Raw genomic sequence first — 24,998 nt, 5'->3', positions numbered from 1 at the left:
AACAACTTCCTTATAAACCTAATTGGACTATATACATTTTATATTAAAATGAAAGATATCTGGATTTCAATGGCTTCAATCATCCCCTATAATACTGCCTAAACATTATCAAAGGACAATAGTCAGGCATTGTCTCTGCTGAAATGGAAGTAGTTTCACTGGGCTGATAAGAACTTTGCCAGATGGGAACTATTCATCCTTATCTTAATTTGACCAGGTGTCAAATGATAAAATCTTAAATTCCAGTGTGGCCAGCCTGCTACAGTTTCCATTGCTCATTAGCACCTGGGAAATTTAAACTGTTCTGTGGGGCGCGGCTACAGTGTTTTGGCCGGTTTCAAGCCTCGGACTAATGAAAGGACAGAGTCCTCTCATTGCCACGTGCAAAGTCCCAGCTGGAAGGGCAGTGCCCTCCCAGCACAATCATAGCCAGCGGCTGTGGTTGTAAGCTTGAACCTATGGTCCAAACACGTAACCCCACGTGCCTTGTGCTAGAGTTCAGGTGCATATAGTTGAGTGAGGTTGGAACTCATGAGAATGCTGTAAACAACGTGATCACGCCTTTGCTTGACCTCGTGGCATCTGCTATAAACTAAAGACACGGCTTGTGGCATTGGCGCTGTCTCCTCATCAGGGAGCAGTGTCCCACCGAGACCCAGATTTCATTCTCTTGTCTGTCTTTTCTCAATCCTTTCACCCCCCGACGCAGGGTCATTGAACCAGGCTGAGCTGGCACGGCACGTAAGGCGCCCTGGGGCTGAGTATGCCATGGCTGTGCCAGCTCCCCACACTGTTCCTTTAAAACAGCTTCCTAGCTAGAAGAAGGACCTAAAGTATATTGTAAATAGTCACACCTTCGGATGTCAGAGAACCTCATAAATTTAGCAAAAGAGTCCCTGACATAAGCGAAGTCTATACAATTTAAAGAGAAACATGCAGTACAGTTTGAATTTCCTATACAAACTTTCCCCCTGTATTTTAATTTCTTTTGTTAATCCTCACCCGAGGATACTTTTTTCATTGCTTTTTAGAGAGAGTGGAAGAGAAGGTTCGAGGGAGGGAGGAAGGGAGAGAGAGAGAGAGAAACAGAGAAACATCGACGTGAAAGAGACACATTGATTGGTTGCCTACCGCACATACCCCTGCTAGGGCAGGGATCGAATGTGCAGCTCAGGTAGGTGCCCTTGACCAGGAATCGAACTGGCAACCCTTCTGTGCGTGGGGCCAATGCTCTAACCAGTGAACAACACTAGCCAGCCCCCCCCCCCCTGTATTTTTTTTACATACATATGGCACAACCAGCTACAGTACTTTTTAGGCAGATAGTAAATAAACATTGCATGCAAGTTGGCCGTCTGAGAATAGAAAGTGGGATATAGAATGGCTACACAACCTTTGAGCAGAGTTAAAGTTTGGGATGCCTTAGCACCAACTATTCTAAAAATATGTTCTAGAAAAGTCGAAAGAACCCAAACTGGTCATTGCAAACAAAATAAAGAAAAGCGACCTGATGCCTACATGGAAAAGTTGAAAGACACATTGGAGGGAAACTCAGAAAGAGACATGTTCCTGAGACTGTCTTCAAAGTCCTGGGTGCTTCCTCCATCCCCCCCTCACCTGCTGGTTTATTGCCAGAGACCCAAGGTCCATGGAAATCAGTTCACATCACGTGAGGAACGCCAAGCAGGGCATGTGACAGGAGCACCACAGGACTGAGTGTTACAAGAAGAAGGAAGAAAAGGAGGGATGGAGGGACACGGAGAGTGAGAAAGAAAGGAAGATAGAAGGAAGGTAAACTGATGCATTGAAATAAAATTGAAATCCCCCGAAGAAGTCGGGAAAACCATAAATAGAGAAGAAAGAAATTTATGAAAGAGAGAGCAAAATCTGCACACCTTCTTGATGCAGCTATGGAAAAGTCTTTCATTGTGCTTACATCATTTGCACAGTAGATGGCGCCCAAGTACTTTTAAAAATGCCTCCAATAGGCTTTTTCTGCTTCATCTATCGTTAAAAAAAAATTTAGTTGTGTTTTTCAATTACAGTTGACATTAAATGTTATTTTGCATTAGTTCCAGGTATACAGCATAGTGATTAGGCAATAATGTACTTTAAAAAGTGTTCCCCCTGATATTTCCAGTACCGACCTGGTACCATACATAGTAATTTACAATATTATTAACTATATTTCCTATGATGCACTTTATATCCCCATGACTATTTTGTAACTACCAATGTGTACTTCTCAATCCCTTCACCCTTTCACTCAGTCCTCCAACCCCTCTCCCAACTGGCAAGCAACCATCAGGCTGTTTTCTGTATCTATGGGTCTGTTTGCTCATTTATATTGTTCGTTAGATTCCACATATAAGTGAAATCATATGGTATTTGTCTTTCTCTGACTGACTTATTTCACTCAGCGTACTACTCTCTCAGTGATGGCGAACCTATGACACGCGTATCGGAGGCGACACGCGAACTCATTTTTTTTTTGGTTGATTTTTCTTTGTTAAATGGCATTTAAATATATAAAATAAATATCAAAAATATAAATCTTTGTTTTACTATGGTTGCAAATATCAAAAAATTTCTATATGTGACACGGCACCAGAGTTAAGTTAGGGTTTTTCAAATTGCTAACACGCCGAGCTCAAAAGGTTTGCCATCACTGCTGTCTATTCATGCTGTCTCAAATGGTAAGGTTTTATTCTTTTTTATGGCCGGTAATATTTCATTGTATATATGTACCTCTGCTTTTTTTTAATCCGCTCATCTATTTTTGGGCACTTGGGTTGCTTCCATAGCTAGGCTATTGTAAATAACACCGCAATAACATAGTGTTGCATGTATTCTTTTGAATGAGTGATTTCGGTTTCTTCGGCTATATAACCAGGAATGGAATCACTGGGTCATAAGGCATTCCATTTTTAATTTTTTGAGAAACCTCCATACTGTCTTCCAGGTGTACCAATCCACATCCTCACCAACAGTAGTTATTTGTTGTTTTATTGATGATAGCCATCCTGACAGGTGTGAGGTGGTATCTCATTGTGGTTTTAATTTGTATTTCTCTGATGATTAGTATCATTGAGCGTCTTTTTATATGTCTATTGGCCATCTGTATGTCGTCTTTGGAGAAGGGTCTCTTCAGGTCCTTTGCCCATTTTTTTAAAAAAAATGTATTTTATTGATTTTTTACAGAGAGGAAGGGAGAGGAACAGAGAGTCAGAAACATCGATGAGAGAGAAACATCGATCAGCTGCTTCCTGCACACCCCCCACGGGGGATGTGCCCGCAACCACAGTACATGCCCTTGACCGGAATCGAACCTGGGACCCTTCAGTCCGCAGGCCGACGCTCTATCCACTGAGCCAAACCAGTTATGGCATGCCCATTTTTTTTTTAATAGGATTTTTTTTGGTGTTTAGTTGCATGAGTGCTTCATAAGTTTCGGATACTAACCCCTTATCAGATGTATCATTGGCGAACATGTTCTCCCATTCAGTGAAGTGTCTTTTTATTTTGCTGATGCAAAAACTTTTTAGTCCCATTTGTTTACTCTTCCTTTTGTTTCCCTTGCCAGAGGAGATACAACAGAAAAAAATATTACTAAGAGAAAGGTCTGGGAGTTTACTGCCTCTGTTTTCTTCTAGGAGTTTTATGGTTTCAAGTCTTGCATTTAGGTCTTTAATCCATTTTGAGTTTGTTCTTGTGTGTGGTGTAAGAAAGTAATCTAGTTCCATTTTTTTGAACTTCCAGTCTGGTAGATTGCTTGTTTCCATTTCATTTAGTTCTTTTTTTTTTTTTTTTTTGAGATTTCTCCTGTTCTTTCATTTGGGGGCATGTTTCCTTATCTCCCCAGTTTGGCTGCCTCTCTACAAACAAAGTATGTTTGTTTTTATGTATTAAGTAGATCTGTTATATCTCGGTCTTTGTAGTGTGGCCTTATGTGGTAGGTGTCCTGTGGTACCCAGTGTCGCAGGCTCTTTGATCATCCTGACGGAGTGCTCCAGAGCATCCCTTGTGTGGGTTATGTGATCCCTCCTGTTGGAATTGAATTTCGTTTGCTGTTGGCCCATCTGTGTGGGGGGCCCAACCTCAGGCTGGATGATCATGAGGATCAACCCCTGACCACAATGTAGGAGCTGCCGTGTGGTTGCCGACCCCTTGAAGCAGAATTCATCTCAGCAGGGTCTGCTGCCTGCAGGGATCTCCCTGTTTATGTGTCCCTTGTGGAGCTAATTGGATCCTGCTCTGATGTCTGAAGCTGGCCATTGATGGTATTAGTTCTGGGGCTTTTGGGGAAGGACTCTGGTGAATGTGAATATCAGACACTGCCTGTGACTGGCCCTGGGCAACCGTTTGGAGTTACAAAGCGATACAGTTTGTGGCAGCCTCTTCTGGGCCTGCGTTTGCATGGGAATGGTCAACTGTGCACCAAGGCCTGCTTCCTCTAGCACTGAACCGAGCGCCAGGTCAGCAAAAGACCTAAGCCACCCTGAGATCCTCCTCCACCTGCCAGTGGCTTTCAGGTTCAGTCACTAAAGGAGCCTCTGGTGGGACGTCAAGCTGCATGAGGTAGGTTCTCAGTGAGTGACCAGGTAGTGGCGAGTGGTGTTTAGCAGATTAATACAGATTCCAACTTGGTTCCAGTGTTGGGTCTGAGTATTTATACCAAGGCTAGCTCCCACCCGCCAGGTACCCATAGATCTTTGTGGTGAGGGGAGTCTCAGGGAATTGTCAGGGGGAGGCCAGCAGAGTTTATCAGGCCCAAATTGACCAGGCTGTCCTGGTCAGGCATGGGAGGGAAAAATGGCCCCTCTCCTGGAGCCACACAATTGAGTCTGTCCCAGATTCTGCCTGGACCTCTTGGAGAACACAACCTCAGCAGGGTGCCCTTGACCAGAATCAAACACGGAGACCTTCAGTCTGCAGGCCAACGCTCTATCCAGACCAGCTAGGGCTGGGCAGCCTTTTTGAGTTCAGGTGATTATATGGCTACAGAGCTGGCACCCTGGAGAAATAACCTGATAGTCCCATCTTGGGTCAGTTTGGGGGACTGTGTCAGTGCCAACCAGGTTGGCCACTGAGTGTCTATGGAGGGCATTGGCATGGTCTTGAGCTATTAGCCAAACACCCTCCTTTTCCTCTGGCATTAGAGAGGAGGACAGAGTGACCTAGATGTCGTGCCAGGTCAGGTCATAGGACTGGGTCAGATACTCAAATTCCTTGGTAAAGGTGGCCAGGTTGGTGGAGAAAGACCCAAAACGCCTCTTAATCTGTGTGAAGTCAGACCTGGAAAATGGAATGTGTATCCGGACAATACCCTCAGTTCCTGCTACCTCCCACAGGGGTAGAATGGGTGTGGGAATAGAAGTGGATGTTGAGGAAGGTGGTCTTTGGGTGACCTGAGAGCCAGTGTTAGGTGGGAAAAGGCTGTTTTGGAACTCACATTCTCAGAATTCGGACTCTCAGAGGCTAGGGGAGAAGTTGGTTGCCAGTTAGGAGGGTCTGGGTTTTGGGAATCTACTACAGGTGAGGAAGGGATGGAGGTTAGTGGTCTTCTGGGTCAAAAGTAGATTCAGAATGAGAAATGTGAGGGGTATGATGTTTTGTGTGAAGGAGTAGGATCTGATGGGTAGAGCAGGACTGAGAGAGAGGATTGGCACTGAAAGTGAAAAAGGTCTGGATATAAGGAATCTCTGACTATTTTCCATTGCGCTGACAGCTCTTATCTAAATCATGCAATATGTTAACACTGAAAGTGTCATTTTCAGGCCATTGAGACTTACCATCTAGTTTATATTGTGGCCAAACAGTGTTACAAAAGAAAATGAGGTGGTTGGGCATGACCTCCCCCATGAGTGTGCAGAGGGTGTGTAGCGTGGCCCATGAGAGAAGAGTGAGTGACAGACCACACATCCAAAGGTGGTTGTTTAGGGCAGGTGTCCCCGCTGCTAAACAAATCACCACGAAAAATGAGGGGTGATCCTCTGGACTGGGCGTCCCCAATCCAGAAGGACCCAAAGCCAATCAGCTGAGGAGTCTTCTGGCCTAGCCCTAGGACTTTTGAAAAGTCAGTGAGAGTGTGGGCAGAAGACTTCAGGTGAGGGAAATTGTTGAACATCACTCACCTAGAGAAGATTGGCTGGTGTGGGATGAAGGGTCAGCAATGGAGAAGAGGTTCCTGATCTGGGGTCCTCCCTGGCTGGTTTGGGAGGGCCCGTAAGAGAGGGGAGGATTAATTGAGGTCAGTGACCATGTCACTAGAGTAGGATTCGGAGGAAGCCCAGGACAAGCTGCCGCTGCCTACTGCTCTCTGAGTAGCAAACTCGGGGTGACCAAAGCCAGGGTGAAGGCTCCCCTTCCCTGTGGAACCCTCCTGGGTTTCCACACCAAATGTTAGGGTCACCAAAGGAGGAATGCATGAGGCCAAAAAGGGTAAGGGACTATAAATTTATTAGGTCATCTGGATACCAGGTGGGCTGAGCCCCCAAATGGCTCCAGCAAACAGGGACGGCGAGTCAGAGATTTTAAAGGACTCTAGGCCGGCTTTTCCTAGGTGGAGAATTCTCTGGACTGGTCCAGATTCTAAGAAGGTCCGGAGGGGAAGGATAATGGTCTTAGCAAGTGAAATGTCCATTGTGTAGTGGTCTAAAGGCCAGTTTCCAGGGGAGGGGATATTGATTAAATTATTTGATCAGACCTAACAGCCCTGGGGGGCAAGGTTCTTGTTTTCCCCATTTTGCCCCTTGCTAGGCACCCAGGACTTCCTGGCATGGTGAGTTTCTGTACTTGGCCTATCATCCTTGTTTTGCTCATCTCTGTCTAACCGACCACAATGCTAGTCAGAACAATTAGGAAAGAAAAAGAAATAAAAGGCATCCAAATCAGAAAGAAAGGAAAACTGCCTCTATTTTCAATGAGCTGGTATTATATATAGAAAATTTTAAAGGCCCCAGCAAAAAATGTTAGAACTAATGAACACATTTAGTAAAGTTGCAGGATACAAAATCAATACACAAAATCAGTTGTGTTTCTATACACTAACAGCAAACTATTAGGACAAGAAATCAAGAAAACAATCTCATTTATAATTGCATCAAAAAGAGTAAAATAGGCCCTGGCCAGGTAGGTAGGTTAGTTGGTTAGAGCATTGTCCTGATAGGCCAAGGTTGCAGGTTTGATCCCCACTCAGGGTACATACAAGAATCAACCCATGAATGCATAAGTAAGTGGAACAACAAATCTATGTCCCCCCACCCCACACACTCACTTTCTCTCTCTCTCTCTTTCTCTCTCTCTCTCTCTCTCTCTCTCTCATCATAAAAAATATGCTTTCCATATAGTGTGATTTTCCCTGTTTTATTTTTTAAAATATACTTACTTTTCCTGAATAGATCATTGTGTGTGTGTGTGTGTGTGTGTGTGTGTACACACACGCCTTTTTCTCCACTATGATTATTTGGAAATACTAGTATACTATGCATTTTTATTCCATAGGTTGCTATATACAAATGTTTAACAAAGGCATTAAAGTACAGTTCTCCAGCCCTAGCTGGTTTGGCTTATTTATGTGAAAATAAGCTCTGATTAATTTTTCCCCTTGTCATCTCATTTCTGTCTCAATAATTTTGCACTACATGTGTCCTAGTAGTAACCCATCATTAGCTATTCTCTATTGGTGAACAATCTTGAATTATTATCTCCAGTATTGAAACATCTGGCCTGGTTTATTAATGTAGAAATTATTCTGATGAGCCAATGCACCATTACAAATCAGCTGATAAACTTTTCTGAGAATAGGGAGTGCCAGTGGTGCTTCCCATGCTTGTGGTAGATGAAGAATGCTGATTAGGAAAACCAGCATTCTTCTCCTACTGAAACCAGACAGCCAGTGTGTCTGGGGTGCCTGTCACTACTTGAGCCAATTAGGCAGAGACAGGGTTGAATCTTATGTGAGTTTTTATTCCAATCCTGCCGGCAGCATGGGAGAGCAGCAGGGCATCCACAAAATCTGCTCCGCAGCCCCCCCATAAGCCAGCTGCTCATATTGGGTAGAAGAACAAAGATTACATGGGGAAGCAGGGATTACAGATACAGTATAGGAAAGTGGGCATGGGATGATCATTACACGTTACAAGTCATGCAGGCTCGGGGTGGGGGGTGGGTGTATCACAGAAGGCGGGGGCGCCTCTGAGAACCCCGGGACCAGATTACAGGAAATAGGGGCTGGAGGTTGTAAAGAGCAGGTGCCTCTGGGACTAGATTGGTTCAGCCACAAGGTTGTAAATCTTTCCATAATGAAAGGCAGTTCTCGGGACAGGAGGATGGACTGCTTTCTGTCGTTAGCTCCTGTGTCCCCGGGCATATAACTCCCAGCGAGGTGAAAACATGCTTTCTCTAATCAGAAAACAACAATCACGGTTGACATAGCATGATTAATATTTCTTATAATTATAGTTAGTTTCCAATATTCTACTTCTGCCCCCAACACTACCCCAGATCCGTGGCCATGCTTTCTATCCTCTGATCTTCCTTCTCCTGAATGATGTGACTGCCAAACCTCCTAGAAGAGCCGGATCTGAAAAGCCCATGCTATTTTAGGTTCTCTGTTGTTGGTTTTTTCTTTCATTCTTTCTTTTTCCCTTTCTTCATTGGAAATCAATATTCTGATAATGGAATGAATCTTTAAAAAAATTTCTTTTCCTCTGTAAATTTCCAGCTTCCAGACTCAGGAAGGATGGCAATCCCTGTCACACCTGGGGTAAAGCTGAATGAGAACCTGTGTGAGGGCATCACGACTAAGGCTGGCCTTGATAAGTGAGAGCAATTAGCAAAGTAGGAGATACTTTCCCATAAAAGAAATGACGTAAGATAGAAAACCTTTAATTGAGAAACAGTGCTATAAACAAGTACCCTATATAATAGAATGTAGAAACTCTACAGAGAATATTATCAAACAAAAGTACTGTGGTTTACAAAATCATTGCACCAAAATATTTAGCATTCTTCAACAGAATGGGGATCTTCCCAGATACACCTTTGGGTGGAGTCCGTGGGAAAGTCAGTCAAGGAGTGCCTCACCTACACTTTCCTTATCTGAAAACTCATTAAGAAATTCTCTAATTCTGTGACTATTCTGTAACAATTTGTACTGCTTAATCCCTTCCCCTTTCATCCATCTCCCCCTGCCCTCTGACAATCATCAGTCTGTTCTCTGTATCTATGAGTTTGTTTCTATTTTTTTTGTTTATTTTGTTCATTAGATTCCACATATAATTGAAATCATATGGCATTTGTCTTTCTCTATCTGATTTATTTCACTTAGCATAATACCCACTAGGTCCATCCGTACTGTCACAAAAGGTAAGGGAATCTATAATAATAAAAGTGTGATATACAAATTGACCAAACAGCCGAACAGCGGAACGACTGTCTGGATGACCACACTATGACACCCACTGGCGCCAGACCAGCCGAGGCGGGTGTGATGCAATTGGTTGGGAGGCCCCCCCACCATCGCTCCGTGATTGCCCTGCAGAGGGAGGCCCAGGTCAGAAGCTGGTGGGATGGGGAGCTTCCCGATTGCCCCAAAGAGGGAGGCCCAGGCTTCTGACCAGTGGGCTGCGGTGGGGGGGCGGGGCCTCCCTCTGCAGGGCAAACTATCGCAGAGCCCTGGCTTGGTGGGCGGGGCCTACCATCATGCAGGGCTCTTGGACTGTGAGAAGGCACAGGCTGGGCTGAGTGGATCCTCGGCCCCCCCCCCCCCCCAGTGCACAAATTTCATGCACTGAACTTCTGGTATAGTAAATAATATCATGATAAATGTGTAGGGAGGCCCGTGGGTACTTGAAGCAGTGTGTGTGTGTGTGTGTGGGGCACATTGTAAAGTACTGGTACATGATTTTCTAACCACTTTGTTGTACATATGAAACTAATACAGAATAATATTGAATGTAAATAGTAATTGAGGAACAAAAAACAAAAAAAATAATCCTTGGTGATTAAAAACAAAAGTAATAGAAGAGATCCAAGATGGTGGTAAAATAGGTGATGTTACCCCTTCCCAGGACCAAAATAGAATTACAACTAAAATATGGAGCAAGCAACATGAATAACCAAATGAAGACTAGCTGAAGAGAAGTCTTATAACCAAAGATTTATAGAAGAAGCCATATTGAGGCTGGTAGGAAGGGCAGAGACGAGAAAAGGGCTGCCCCTGCTCCAATGGGTGGCTGAGATTCCAGAGGAATATCTCAAGTGTGGGGGTTCCCCCTGTGAAGTGTGGGGTTTCAATCCCAAGCCGGGCTCCCCAGCCCAGAGCACCAACGTTGGGGGAAGAGGCACCCACATAACATCTGGCTGTGAAAACCAATGGGGATTCTGTTTGCCAGGGAGAGACAAGTGTATGCTAGAGACACAGGTGTCATCTTAAAGGGCAAATGCACAAAATCTCCTTTGCAGCCACTCACCCTGGGCTTTGGCAGAGGGAGGACAGAGAGGAGTAGAGTTGTGTGAGGAGAGACTGGGGTCTGTAGTTCTGGGGAGAGAGTTGAAAGGACAGCCCATAGGACCCCTGTGTCGAGTCACTCTACCACATCACAGATGCCATCTCTCTTGGATGGAGCACTCCTTTCCATATAGCATCAGTTGGGAAAAGCAATAGCCCTACCATCTGGGCTCCCTCTTGCCCACCCTGTGGAATTTACACCTTGCTGAAGAGTCAGCTGCCTGGGCTAGGGTATAGTGGTCTGGGAAGACTCAGGGAGTGTTAGTGACTGAGTTTTGTGGCTTTGAGGCAGGGGCAATTCCCCCCACTTTCCTATGAACCTGATTGGCACCTGCCCCTCATAGGAGATCCATGAGTCCCACTTTCAGGGCTCCCATCAGCCCCACCCTCCTGACTCCTGGTGGCTCCACCTTGCTGAGTTCTGGTAGAATCCAGGCCAGACTGAGTTGTGCAGCTTTGGGGCAGGGGCAAGTCCCTTCGCCTTCCCCAAAGCCTGATGGGCAATTCCCCTTCATGGGAGATCCACTAGCCACCTCCTCCTAACTCCAGGTGGTCCTGCCCTGCTGAAATTGGGATTCTGGGATAATTTGGGACACGCTGAGTTGTGTGGTTCTAGGACAGGAGCCATGTTTTCCTCACATGCCTGACTAGTGCAGAGCCCTCCCTTCACAGGGCCTCCCTCTCCCTACCTCTCTCTCTAAAATCAATATTTTTTTTTTTAAAAAATGAGACTACTTAATGATAAAGGGAATAATCCAACAGGAAGATCTAAACCTTATAAACATTTTTGCACCCAACATAGGAGCATCTAAATATATAAAGCAAATCTTTTTTAAAAAATATATTTTATTGATTTTTTACAGAGAGGAAGGGAGAGAAATAGAGAGTTAGAAACATCGATGAGAGAGAAACATCGATCAGCTGCCTCCTGCACACTCCCCACTGGGGATGTGCCCGCTAAAGCAAATCTTGATGGAATAAAGGGAGAGAACAACAGTAATACAGTCATAGTAGGGATTTTTAATACCTCAAGGACATCAATGTATAGATCTTCCAGATAGAAAATCAACAAGAAAACAGCAGCTTTAAATGATACACTAAATCAGATGATTTAATTGGTATCTTCAGAACACTTCACCCCAAAGCAGCAGAACATACATTCTTTTCAAGTGCACACAGAACATTTTCTAGGATAGACCACATGTTAGGACACAAAGCAAGTCTAAGTAAATTTAAGAAGACTGAAATTATATCAAGCATCTTTTCTTATTGTAATGGTATGAACTAGAAACCAATGGCAAGAATAAAACTAAAAACACACAAATATATGGAGGCAAAAATAACACCTTATGAAACAATGATTGAATTAAAAATGAGATCAAGGGAGAAATCAAAAGATCCCTTGAAATAAATGAAAATAGAACACAAGCCAAAATCTATGGGGCACAGTGAAAGCAGTCCTAAGAGAGAAATTCATAGCATTACAAGCCTATCTCAAGAAACAAGAAAAATATCAAATAAAGAATCTAACTTTACACTTAAAGGAACTAGAACAATAAGCAAAGCCCAAAGTGAGTTGAAGAAAGGAATTAATAAAAATCAGAAAAAATTTAACCAGACTCATTAAGACTAAAAGAGAAGATCAAAATAAATAAAATCAGAAATGAAAGAGAAGTAACAACTGACATCAAAGGATTGTAAGAAAATATTGTGAGTAATTATATGCCAACAAATTGGACAATCTGAATGAAATGGATACATTCCTAGAAACATACAATTTTTCAAAACTTAATCAGAAAACCCCCCAGAAAATAGGAATAGACAGATTACAATTAGTGAAATTGAAGCAGTAATAAAAAAACTCCCAACAAACAAAAAGTCCTTCACAGGTGAATTTTACCACACATTGAAAGAAGAACTAACACCTATCCTTCTCAAATTATTCAAGAGTGGAGAAGACTTCCAAGCTTATTTTATGAGGCTGGCATTATCCTAATTCCAAAACCAGATAAAGACAATACAAAGAAAGGAAATTATAGGCTAATATCTCTGATGAACATTGATGCTAAATCCTCAATAAAATATAACAAACCAGATCCAGCAATACATTAAAAAGATCATACACCGCCCTAACCGGTTTGGCTCAGTGGATAGAGTGTTGGCTTGCGGACTCAGGGGTCCCAGGTTCGATTCCGGTCAAGGGCATGTACCTTGGTTGCGGGCCTATCCCCAGTAGGGGATGTGCAGGAGGCAGCTGATCGATGTTTCTGACTCTCTAGCTCTCTCCCTTCCTCTCTGTAAAAAATCAATAAAATATATTAAAAAAAGATCATACACCATGATCAAGTGGGATTTATTCCAGGGGTGAAAGCTTGGTACAATATTTACAAATCAATAAATGTGATACATCGCATAAACAAAATGAAGGATAAAAATCACATGATCATATCAATAGATGCAGAAGAAACACGTGATACAATTCAGCGCCAATTTGTGATTAAAAAACTCTCAGCAAAGTGGGAATAGAGGGAATATACATCAACTCAATAAAAGCCACATATGACAAACTTAAAGCCAACATCATACTCAATGGGCAAAAGCTAAAACCATTTTCCTTCAGATCAGGAACAAGATAGGGATATTCACTTTCACCGCTTATTCATCATAGTACTCAAAGTTCTAGACACAGCAATCAGACAATAAGAAGAAATAAAGGCATCCAAATTGGAAAGGAAGAACTAAAACTGTCATTTTTTTGCAGATGATATGATACTGTACACAGAGAATCCTAAAATTCCACCAAAAAACTACTAGAACTGGTAAATGAATTCAGTAAAGTAGCAGGATACAAAATAAATATCCAGAAATCAGTTGCATTTCTATATGCCAATAATAAACTATTAGAAAGCAGAACTAAAAGCAATTCCATTTACATTTATATAAAAAAACCTAGGAATAAATTATCCAAGGATGTAAAAGGCATGCACTTGGAAAATTATAAGACACTGAAGAAAGAAACTGAAGGAGATACAAATAAGTGGAAACATGTACTGTGTTCATGGATAGGGAGAATTAACATCATTAAAATGTTCATACTATACAAAGCAATCTATGGATTCAATGCAATTCCTATCAAGATATCAATGGCATATTTCACAGAACTAGAACCAATACTTCAAAAAATGTATATGGGCCCTGGCCTGTGGGATTCAGTTGGTTGAGTGTCATCCCCTACACCAAAAGTTTGCTGTTTTGATTCCTGGTCAGGGCATATGCCCAGGTTTTGGGTTTGGTCCTGGATTGGTCAGGGTGCACATATCAGAGGCAGCCGATCGATGTTTCTCTCCCTCTCCCTGTTTTTCTCTCTAAAATAGATGAAAAGATATTTTTAAAAAATGTACATGGAACCACAAAAGATCCTGAATATCTACAGGAACCTTCACAAAGAGAAACAAAGTTGGAGGAACCATGCTAACTGACATCAAACTATACTAGTACAAGGCCATAGTAATCAAAACAGCATGGTATTGGCAAAACCCCCAGAAGTATAGATCAATGGGAGAGAATAGAGAGCCAAGAAAAGAACCCACACCATTATGATCAGTTAATATTTGACAAAGGAGACAGGAACATACAATAGCATAAAGATAGTCTATTCAATAAATGATGTTGGGAAAATTGGACAGATATATTCAAAAAAAGAAAGAAAGAAAGAAAGAAAGAGAAAAAAGAAGAGAAAAGAAAAAAAAGAAAGGGAAAGAAAAAGAAACCAGACCACCTTCTTACACCATATAAAAAATAAACTCAAATGGATTAAAGACTTAAATGTTAGACTCAAAACCATAAAAATCCTAGAAGAAAACATATGCATATCTTGAACATTTCTCATAGTACTATTTTTTCTAATATACCTCCCAGGCAAGAAAAAAAAATAAAAAATAGACAGCTAGGCCAGTGTGCTCAGTGGTTGAGTATTGATCTATGAACCAGGAGATCACAGTTCAATTCCCAGTCTGGACACATGCCCAGGTTGTGGGCTCAATCACCAGTAGGGGGTGTGCAAGAGGCAATCGATTAATGATTTTCTCTCATCATTGATGTTTCTACCTCTTTCTCCCTCTCCCTTCCTCTCTGAAATCAACACAAATACAGTAAAGACAAAGAAAAAAATAAACAAATAGAACTACATCAAACTAAAATGTTTTTGCACAGCAAAAGAAACCATCAACAAAATGAAAGACAACCCACTGAATGGGAGAACATACTAGCCAATGATACATCTGATGAGGAATTAATAGCCAAAATTTATAAAGAACTCATACAATATAATACCAAAACAAACAATCTAACTATAAAATGGGCAAAGGACCTGAATAGACACTTCCCCAAAGAACACGTACAGATGGCCAATAGACATATGAAAAGATGCTCAATGTCGCTAATCATCAGAGAAATGCAAAGTAAAGCCACAATGAGATCTCACCTCACACTTGTCAGAATGGCTATCAACAATAAATTACCAAATAACAAGTTTTGGTTAGGATGTGGAGAAAAGGGAAGCTTTGTGTACTGTTGGTGGGAGTGCAGATTGGTGCAGCTACTGTGAAAGCCGTATGGAGTTACCTCAAAAAATTAAAAATGGAGCCCTGGTGGGGTAGCTTAGTCGGTGGGAACATCATCCTGATATTCCAGTTCTGCAGATTTGATCCTTGGTTGGGGCATATACATGAATGAACCAGTGAATGCATGGATGGGTGGAACAACAGATCAAAGTCTCTCTCTCTCTCTCTCTCTCTCTCTCTCTCTCTCTCTCTCTCCCTCTCCCTCTTTCTCTAAAACCAACAAATAAAATAATAAAGAAGGAACTGCTTTATGACCCAGTGATTCCATTTCTGGGAATATATCTGAAGAAACCCAAAACACTAATTTGAAAGAATATACCGTATTTAAGGTATAACATAACACTATTTTTTTTCTAAAATCGTTAGACTGAAAATCGAGGGATGTCTGGAAGTCAGCAGAGGAGGGAGCCCTCGGTGTGTAGCTGCCTATACCTTGTCAAACAGGCTTCCTCCAATCATGAGCCTTATTGTTACTGACGTCAGTTGATGCTATAATTGGATATGGAGATAGAGAGTGCGCAGATGCAATAGGGATTGAAGTCTTCTGAGGCCATGAAGATGTCAAAAAATAAGAAGATAAATACCGGTAAGTGATTGTTGACTCTGAAAATTTCAAACTGAATGTAATCAGCTATGCCAAAGAGCATGGACATACTGGTAGAGCTGCAGAGAGAGAGAGACAATTTGGACCTCCTCCCATTGAGTGTATGATCAGACAGTGGAGAAAACAGGAAGAATAACTCCTTAAGATGCCAAAAAAAAAGGAGAAGACCTTAAGAGGAAAACCAGCAAAATGTTTAAGATATTGATTTCTTAATTTGGGGTTGGAAAAGTGGGAGGTGTCTTACACATGGGATTGTCTTATACACGGGAAAATATGGTAAGGACCCCTGTGTTCATTGCAGCATTATTTGCAACTAGAGGCCTGGTGCACGGGATTCGTGCACTGGTGGGGTCAGTCTAGTGGCTGCACCTGCTGCGGTCAGCTGAGCGATGCTCCCACTGTGGGAGAGCACTGACCACCAGTGCATTGAGCGTCTGCCTCCGGGTGGTCAGTGAGCAACACAGTGACTGGTTGACCAGTTGTTCTGATTGTCCTGGTCGTTCCACTGTTCGGTTGCTGGGCTTTTATTATATAGGATAGCCAAGATTTTGGAAACAACCCATGTGCCTCTAAGTCAGTGGTTCTCAACCTTCCTAATGCTGCGACCCTTTAATACAATTCCTCATGTTGTGGTGACCCCCAACCATATAATTATTTTCGCTGCTACTTCATAACTGTAATTTTGTTACTGTTATGAATCGTAATGTAAATATCTGATATGCAGGATGTATATAGGTGACCCCTGTGAAAGTGTTGTTTGACTCCCAAAGGGGTTGCAACCCACAGTTTGAGAACCACTGCTCTAAGTAGATGAGTGGATTAAAAGCTGTGGGTATATTTATTTTTTATCAAGGGCTTTCTATTTTGTTAATACTCACCCGATGATATTTTTTCCATTGATTTTTAGAGGGAATAAAAGAGAGAGAAACATCGATGTGAGAGAGACATAATGGATTGATTGCCTCCTGACCAGGGCAAGGGATCAAATCTGAAACCCAGGTACGTATGCCTGACCAGGAATCCAACCCGGGACCCCTTGGTGCTTGGGGGTGACACTCTAACCACTTAGCAACATGGTCCAGGGCAAGCTGTGGTACATTTACACAATGGAATACTACTCAGCTATAAAAAAGAAGCAAATCTTATCTTTTGTGACAGTATGGATAAATCTGGAGATGATTATGCTAAGTGAAATAAGCCAGCTAGAGAGAGACAAGTACCATATGATTTCACTTATATGTGGAATCTAGTGGACAAAATAGACTAACTAACAAAATAGAAACAGACGCATAGATACAGAAAACAGAATGACAGCTGTCAGAGGAAAGGGGTTTTGGGGGGGGCTGGGTGAAAAAGGTGAAGAAATTAAGCATAAAAACTCCCCCCAAACTCATAGACACAGACAGTATGGTGATGGGTGGGTGGAGGTGAGAAGAAGATAAAGGGAAGATAAATGGTGATGGAAGAAGATGTGACTTGGGGTGGTGAACACAATGCAATATAGGTGTGTGTGTATATGTTATTGTGTGTGTGTGTGTATGTGTGTGTGTATGTGTGTGTTTGTGTGTGTGTATGTGTGTGTGTGTGTGTGTGTGTGTGTGTTTCTTAATCCCTCCACCTTTTTCAGTCTGTTTGCTGTATTAATGAGTCTGTCTTTATTTGTCAGTTAATTTTGTTCATTAGATTTCACATATAAATGAGATCATATGGTACTTGTCTTTCTCTGATTGGCTTATTTCACTTAGCATAATAATCTCCTGGTCCATCCATGCTGTCACAAAAGGTAAGATTTCCTTGTGTGTATGTGTTTTTTAATGGTTGAGTAGTATTCCATTGTGTAAATGTACCACAGTTTTTTATCCACTCACCTACTGATGGGCACTTGGGGTGTTTCCTGATCTTGGCTATTGCAAATAATGCTGCAATGAACATAGGGGTGTTTATATTCTTTCAAATTAGTGTCTCTTCAAATATTTTCCAGGAGTGGGATTGCTGGGTCAAAAGGCAGTTCATGTTTACTTTTTTGAGGAAATTCCATACTGCTTTCCACAGTGGCTGCACCAGTCTGCATTCCCACCAACACTGCACAAGGTTCCCTGTTCTCCGAATCCTTGCCAGCACTTATTTGTTGTTTTATTGATGGTAGTCATTCCAACAGGTGGGAGGTGATAACTCCATGTGGTTTTAATTTGCATCTGATGATTATTGATGTTGAGCATTTTTTCATATGTCTTTTGGCCATCTGTATGTCCTCTTTGGAGAAGTGTCTACCAGGTCCTTCGCCCAGTTTTTAATTGGGTTGTTTGTCTTCCCGTTGTTGAGTTGCTTAAGTTCTTTATATATTTTGGAAATTGACTCCTTATCAGAAGAATCATTGACAAATGTGTTCTCCCATACAGTGAGATCCCTTTTCATTTTGTTGATGTTTTCTTCTGCTGTGCAGAAGCTTTTTAATTTGATGTGTGTTTACTTTGCATCCTACAACCTTTCAATTTCAATGATTACTTCCAGGAATTTTTAAAAATTATTTATTTATTTTTTAAAAAAATATATATTTTATTGATTTTTTATAGAGAGGAAGGGAGAGGGATAGAGAGTTAGAAACATCGATGAGAAAGAAACATCCATCAGCTGCCTCCTATATGCCTCCCACTGGGGATGTGCTTGCAACCAAGGTACATGCCCTTGACCGGAATCAAACCTGGGACCCTTCAGTCCGCAGGCCGACGCTCTATCCACTGAGCCAAACCGGTTAGGGCACTTGCAGGAATTTTTTAAAAGGAGATTTAGGGAGTTGGCTTCAGTTTCCTGGTACTTTCAAGTGTCAACATATAAGTCAGGATTTGACAGGACACTCTAATCCTCCCGGGACAGGGAGGCTTAGGAAGAGCTGCCACAACGCTGTTCTCACTGCTTCTCTATCCTTCAGGGAATCTGTCCTAAGAGCGTTTCTCCTTGCTTTCTCCCGGTGATGATGAGGTTGAGGCTTCTACCTCCTGGCACTGGGGTTGAGCTGCAGGCTTCAAAAATGCTTAGATACAGATGGCATTCTCTCCTCAGCAACAGGGTCCTGTCATCCCTGCTGCAGTCACCTGACCCCTTTGACGTCGCCCTGTGCAAGGGACAGAGGCAGCTGGCACCGGGGACTAGACTTACTTTCATTGTCTATGTAAGTATTAAACTGTCTGAATCTAAAAAGGGCATACTGTTTTGTGACTGACTGAATCTATCAGCCATGCCTCTGGCTTGACAGTAGCTTCCATGGATTTCTATGTAGACAATTTAATTACACAGACATGAATACTCTTTGTGATTTTGTTTCATAGTCAGTTGTACTATTTATTGAGGGCTTTCTATTTTAGTCAGGAATTCCTTGCTTGTCGGTTGAGAATTAGGAATGAAGTGCCAAGCTAATTTAAGAGCTTAGGAAGCAGGAATGTAGGCCCTCTGGGTTTGTGTTTCCAGCAGCTGTGCTGTGTAAATGGGAGGCGAGTCTCCACAGGTGGGAGCTCATCAGGTGGATGGGCAGGAGGACACATCAAGGAAACCTGCCAACACATATACCAATCCACACAGACACCTGCCAAATTAAGAGAGGAGGGCTGACATACGTGAATGCATGGACCACTCATACGGAAGTACCGCACACACACTTAAGGGGAGGGAGTCCCTCCACTAACCATGAGCTTTACCAGGTCTGAAAGTCTCTGCCTTCTCTTTCACCTTCCCAACCTATTCACTGTGACATGGCGGGGGGGGGGGGGGGGGGGGGGTGATGGGGACGAGGGGGACAGAGAACAGAGGGGCCATGGAATAACCCACTTATCTCGTGGCAATAGCAGTGATGATAATACAATAACAGTGAGAATCATGGATGGAGCCTTGCTTTGGACCAGGCACTCTACAAGGTGCTCTTTCAGTTGGTTTTATGAATCCCAGAGATCTCTATCTACATCTATCTGTGACTTTTTTTATTCTCTCTACCAGGATTCCTGCAGCCCCTGCTCTCCTTCTAAATCATGCTGCAACGTCATTATTTCCACTATAAACTCTGAGGAATTGTAGACAGTGTAGGTCTGAAGTGGATTGTGTGAGAACTGTGGGAAATCCAGAGTTTGGTGGGTTATATGCCAATGAATCTTTACTAACTGGGTTTCCCCTTCATCAGTATTCACAGAAAGATGTCACAACTTGGGTAGTTTCTAAGATAGTATTTGTCTCGAGGATTTGAGATACTGTAATCTGACACTCAGTTAGAACTGGTTCAGACCACCATTAAATCATTGATGTGGGTTTTTTTTTTTTTTTAAAACATGTAACCATGACTCTGCTCATATGCATGCATACAAGTCCTTTGGTTGATCTCTCCCTCTTACCCCACCTTCCCCTACCTTCCTCTGATAGGAAGGTTATTCCATGGCCCCTCTGTTCTCTGTCCCCCTCGTCCCCATCCCCCCCCCCCCCCCCCCCCCCCCCCCCCCCGCGCCATGTCACAGTGAATAGGTTGGGAAGGTGAAAGAGAAGGCAGAGACTTTCAGACCTGGTAAAGCTCATGGTTAGTGGAGGGACTCCCTCCCCTTAAGTGTGTGTGCGGTACTTCCGTATGAGTGGTCCATGCATTCACGTATGTCAGCCCTCCCTCTTACCCCACCTTCCCCTACCTTCCTCTGATAGAAGCAATGATGGTCTGATCATTGCTTCTCTTTCTCTGGATCTGTTTTTGTTCATCAGTTTATGTTCATTATATTCCACAGATGAGCGAGATCATCTGATATTTATCTTTCTCTGAGTGGCTTATTTCACTTAGCATAATGCTTTCCAGTTCCATCCATGCTGTTGCAAATGGTAAGAATTCCTTCTTTTTTACCGCAGCATAGTATTCCCTTGTGTAGATGTACCACAGTTTTTTAATCCACTCATCTGCTGATGGGCACTTAGGCTGTTTCCAAATCTTAGCTATGGTGAATTGTGCCACTATGAACATAGGGGTGCATATATCCTTTCTTTTGCATACTGTGGTGTACTATATTGATTGATTTGCATATGTTGAACCATCCTTGTGTCCCTGGAATGAACCCCACTTGATCATGATGTATTATTTTTTTGATGTACTGTTGTATTTGATTTGCTAGTATTTTGTTTAGGATTTTTGCATCTGTATTAATCAGAGATATTGGTCTGTACTTTTCTTTTTGTGTGTCATTGTTGCCAGGTGTTGATATAATGGTTATATTGGCCTCATAGAATGTTAGGGAGTATTACCTTTTCTTCAGTTTTTTGAAAGAGTTTGAGAAGGATAGGTTTTAAATCTTCTTTGAATGTTTGCTAGAATTCACTGGAGAATCCATCTGATCCTGGACTTTTATTTTTTTGGAGGTTTTTGATGGTAGTTTCAATGTCCTCACTGCTGATTGGTTTGTTTATATTTTCCAATTCTTTATGATTTAGTCTAGGAAAGTTACATATTTCTAGGAACTTATCCATTTCTTTTAGATTATTGAATTTGGCGGCATATAGTCTTTTATAATAGTCTAGTATTGTCCTTTGCATATCTGTGATGTCTGATTTTGTTTATATGGGTGTTTACCCCGTTTTCCTTAGTGAGTCTAGCCAGGGGTTTGTCAATTTCATTAATCTTTTCACAGAATCAGCTCATGTTTTATTAACTTTTTATATAGTCTTTTTTAAAAAAAATGTATTTTATTGCTTTTTTACAGAGAGGAAGGGAGAGGGATAGAGAGTTAGAAACATAGATGAGAGAGAAGCATCAATCAGCTGCCTCCTGCACACCCCACACTGGGGATGTGCCCGCAACCAAGATATATGCCCTTGGCCAGAATCGAACCTGGGACCCTTGCGTCCGCAGGCCAATGCTCTATCCACTGAGCCAAACTGGTTACGGCTATATAGTCTTTTTGTTCTCTATTTCATTCAATTCTGTTCTAATTTTTATTAGTTCCTCTCTTCTGCTGACTTTGGGTTGCTTTTGTTCTTCTTTCCCTGTTTCTTTAAGATGTGATGTAGGTTGTTTACTTGAGATTTCTCTTGTTTCTTGAGGTAGGCCTGTAATGATATAAACTTACCTCTTATTATTGCTTTTGCTGTATCCCAGAAGTTTTGATATGTTGTATTGTCATTCTCATTTGTCTCTATCTTTTGATCTCATTTTTTATTTCTTCTTTGACCCAGTCATTTTCTAGTAGTATGTTGTTAAATTTCCATGTATTTGTTGGTTTCTTTAGTTCCTTTTTTCAGTTGACTTCTAATTTCAATACACAATGGTCAGAGAATATGCATGGTATAATTTCAAACTTCTTAAATTTGATGATGCTAGTTTTGCAATCCAATATATGATCTATCCTTGAAAATGTTCCATGTGCACTGGAGAAGAATGTATAATCTGATGTTCTGGGATGAAAGCTTCTGTAAATGTTAATTATATCCATTTGGTGGATTAGAAAACTGTGGTACATCTACACGATGGAATACTATGCTGCTGTTAAAAAGAAGGAACTCTTACCATTTGCAACAGCATGGATGGAACTGGAGAGCATTATGCTAAGTGAAACAAGCCAGTCAATGAAGGAAAAATACCACATGATCTCACTCTTTCATGGATAATTAAGACCATTACAAACTTTTGAACAATAATAAATACAGTGGCAGAGCTGCCTCAAACCGATTGTCGGACTTCAGTGGTAAGGCCAGGGAGGGTTGGGGGACAGGAGGGAGGGGAGTAAGAGATCAACCGAAGGACTTGTATGCATCCATATAACCATAACTAATGGACATAAGACACTGGGGGGTAAGGGAGGGCAGGGGCTTGTCAAGGGTGGGGGGGAAAAAAGGACACATATGTAATACCCTTTGTAATGCTTTAAGCAATAAAAAAAACAAAAACAAAAACAAAAAAAAACAAAAAAAAAACAAAAAAAAATTATATCCATTTGGTCTAGTGTTTCATTTAAGGCTGATATTTCTTTTCTTTTTTAAAAAATATATTTTATTTATTTTTTATAGAGAGGAAGGGAGAGGGATAGAGAGTTAGAAACATCAATGAGAAAGAAACATCGACGAGCTGCCTCCTGCACACCCCCTACTGGGGATGTGCCTGCAACCAAGGTACATGCCCTTGATTGGAATCAAACCCGGGACCCGTCAGTCCGCAGGCAGATGCTCCATCCACTGAGCCAAACCGGTCAGGCAAGGCTCATATTTCTTAATTGACTTTCTGTTTGGTTGATCTGTCTAAAGCTGTCAATGGAATATTGAGGTCTTCAACTATGATTGTGTTTTGATCTGTTTATCTCTTTAATTCTGTCAGTAGCTGTTTTATATATTTTGGTGTTCCCTGGTTGGGTGCATATATATTAAGAAGTGTTATTTTTTTTAATGTAGTGTCCCCTTTATCATTATAAAGTGTCCATCTTTGTCTCTTGCTATCTTGAAATCTGTTTGTCAGATATAAGTACGGCTACACCTGCTTTTCTGTGGATGTTATTTCCTTTGAGAATCATTTTCCATCCTTTTACTCTGAATCTGCTTTTGTTTTTGCCCCTTAGATGTGTCTCTTATAGGCAGCATATGGTTGGTTTTGTTTTTTTGATCCACTCTGCTACCCTATGCCTCTTTATTGGTGAATTCAGACTATTTATACTTAGGGTAATTGTGATGTATGAGAATTTCCTGTAGCCATTTTATCTTTTGTTCTCTGGTAGCTCTGTGCCTCCATTGGTTCTTTTCCTTTGCGTTTCTTTCTATTGTGTTTGGTTGGTGTTATTCCATAGTTCTTTCCTGTGTTTCTCTTTTTTAAAGCTACGTGTCCTGGTTTGGAGATTTTTCTAAGTTGCATATATACTGTAGTTTTTTTTTCTTCTTCTTTTGAGTACATCTGATCTTCATTATCCTTTGACAGTTCAGACCTTTACCCCCTCCTATGTTTTGGTTGTCACAAATTATCCCTGTTTATGTTGTAAGATTTTTGGTGATCTTACTCATGATGTTGTGACCTTATGTTCTTTGTTTCAGGTAGACTAACTCCCTTGAGTATTTCTTGCGATGGAAGTTTTCTGGTGATAAATCCCTCTGTTTCTGTATGTTTTGGAACATCTTTATTTCTTCTTAATATTTAAAGGATAATGTCACTGAATATATTATTCATGGCTGGTAATTTATCTCTTTCAGACATTTGGATATTTGCTTCCACTCTCTTCTGGCTTGTAGAGTTTCTGCTGAGAAGTTGGAAGAAATTCTGATGGGTTTTTCTTTACAGGTCACTTTCTTCTTTCCCCTGGCTGCTTTGAGAAGTTTTTCTTTGTCATTAATTTTTGACAGCTTCAATACCAAGTGCCTTGCAGAGGGCTTCTTTGGATTGAGGTAACTAGGTGTTCTGCTTGCTTCTTGGATTCAACGATCTAGTTCTTTCCATAGGTTTTGGAAGTTCTCATCCACTATTTATTTGGATAGACTGTCTGTTTCATGCTCCCTCTTTTTCTCCTCCAGAATGCCTATAATTATAATATTGCTTTTTCTGATGGAGTCAGATAGTTCTCATAGAGTTCTTTCATTTTCTTTATGCTCAGGTCTCTCTTTCCTTCCCTCTGTGTCATTTATTGATTCCTATCTTCAATATCACTAATTCTTTCCTCCATCTGGTTGGCTCTGTGTTATATGCTCAGTAGTTCACTCTTATTTATTTATTTATTTATTTATTTATTTATTTATTTATATTGTTTAAAGTATTACATATGTCTCTTCCCCCTCCCCCCACTCCTCCCTGGCCACTCCCACCACCCAGGACAAGCCCCCACCGCCCCAATGTCTGTGTCCATTGGTTATGCTAATATGCATGCATACAAGTCCTTTGGTTGATCTCTTACACACACACTGCTGCCCCACTCTTCCCGGTCCTCTGCCTTCCCTTTGGTGTTTGATGGTCTGTTTAGTGTTTCTCTGTCTCTGGATCTATTTTTGTTCATCAGTTTATGTTGTTCATTATACTCCACAAATGAGTGAGATCATGTGATATTTATCTTTCTCCGACTGGCTTGTTTCGTTTAGCATAATGCTCTCCAGGTCTATCCATGCTATTGCAATGGTAAAAGTTCCTTCCTTTTTACAGCAGGGTAGTATTCCATTGTGTAGATGTACCACAGTTTTGTTTTGTTTTTTAAAAAAATATATTTTATTGATTTTTTACAGAGAGGAACGGAGAGGGATAGAGAGTTAGAAATATCAATGTGAGAGAAACATCGATCAG

The 24,998-nt window shown here is 41.6% G+C and overlaps 1 protein-coding gene across 5 annotated transcripts in view; it reads left to right on the top strand.

The window, feature by feature from the left end:
- Positions 1-9,892: 9,892 nt before the first annotated feature.
- Positions 9,893-24,998, top strand: part of LOC139000361 (insulin growth factor-like family member 3) — a 56,328-nt gene continuing 41,222 nt past the window's right edge. For 4 of the 5 annotated variants that reach the window (XR_011469569.1, XR_011469568.1, XR_011469566.1 and 1 more), the window contains exons 1-2: positions 9,893-15,721; positions 18,800-18,908. The gene's annotated coding sequence lies outside the window, so the exon portion shown is untranslated. The remainder of the gene's footprint in view (positions 15,722-18,799; positions 18,909-24,998) is intronic. The other variant, XM_070402592.1, reaches the window with a different exon arrangement.

The sequence above is a fragment of the Myotis yumanensis genome, unplaced genomic scaffold, assembly GCF_028538775.1.
Source record: "Myotis yumanensis isolate MYYU_CA2020_CCGP unplaced genomic scaffold, mMyoYum1.0.hap1 SCAF_23, whole genome shotgun sequence".
NCBI lineage: Eukaryota > Metazoa > Chordata > Mammalia > Chiroptera > Vespertilionidae > Myotis > Myotis yumanensis.
This window is presented reverse-complemented; position numbering and strand designations above follow the sequence as displayed.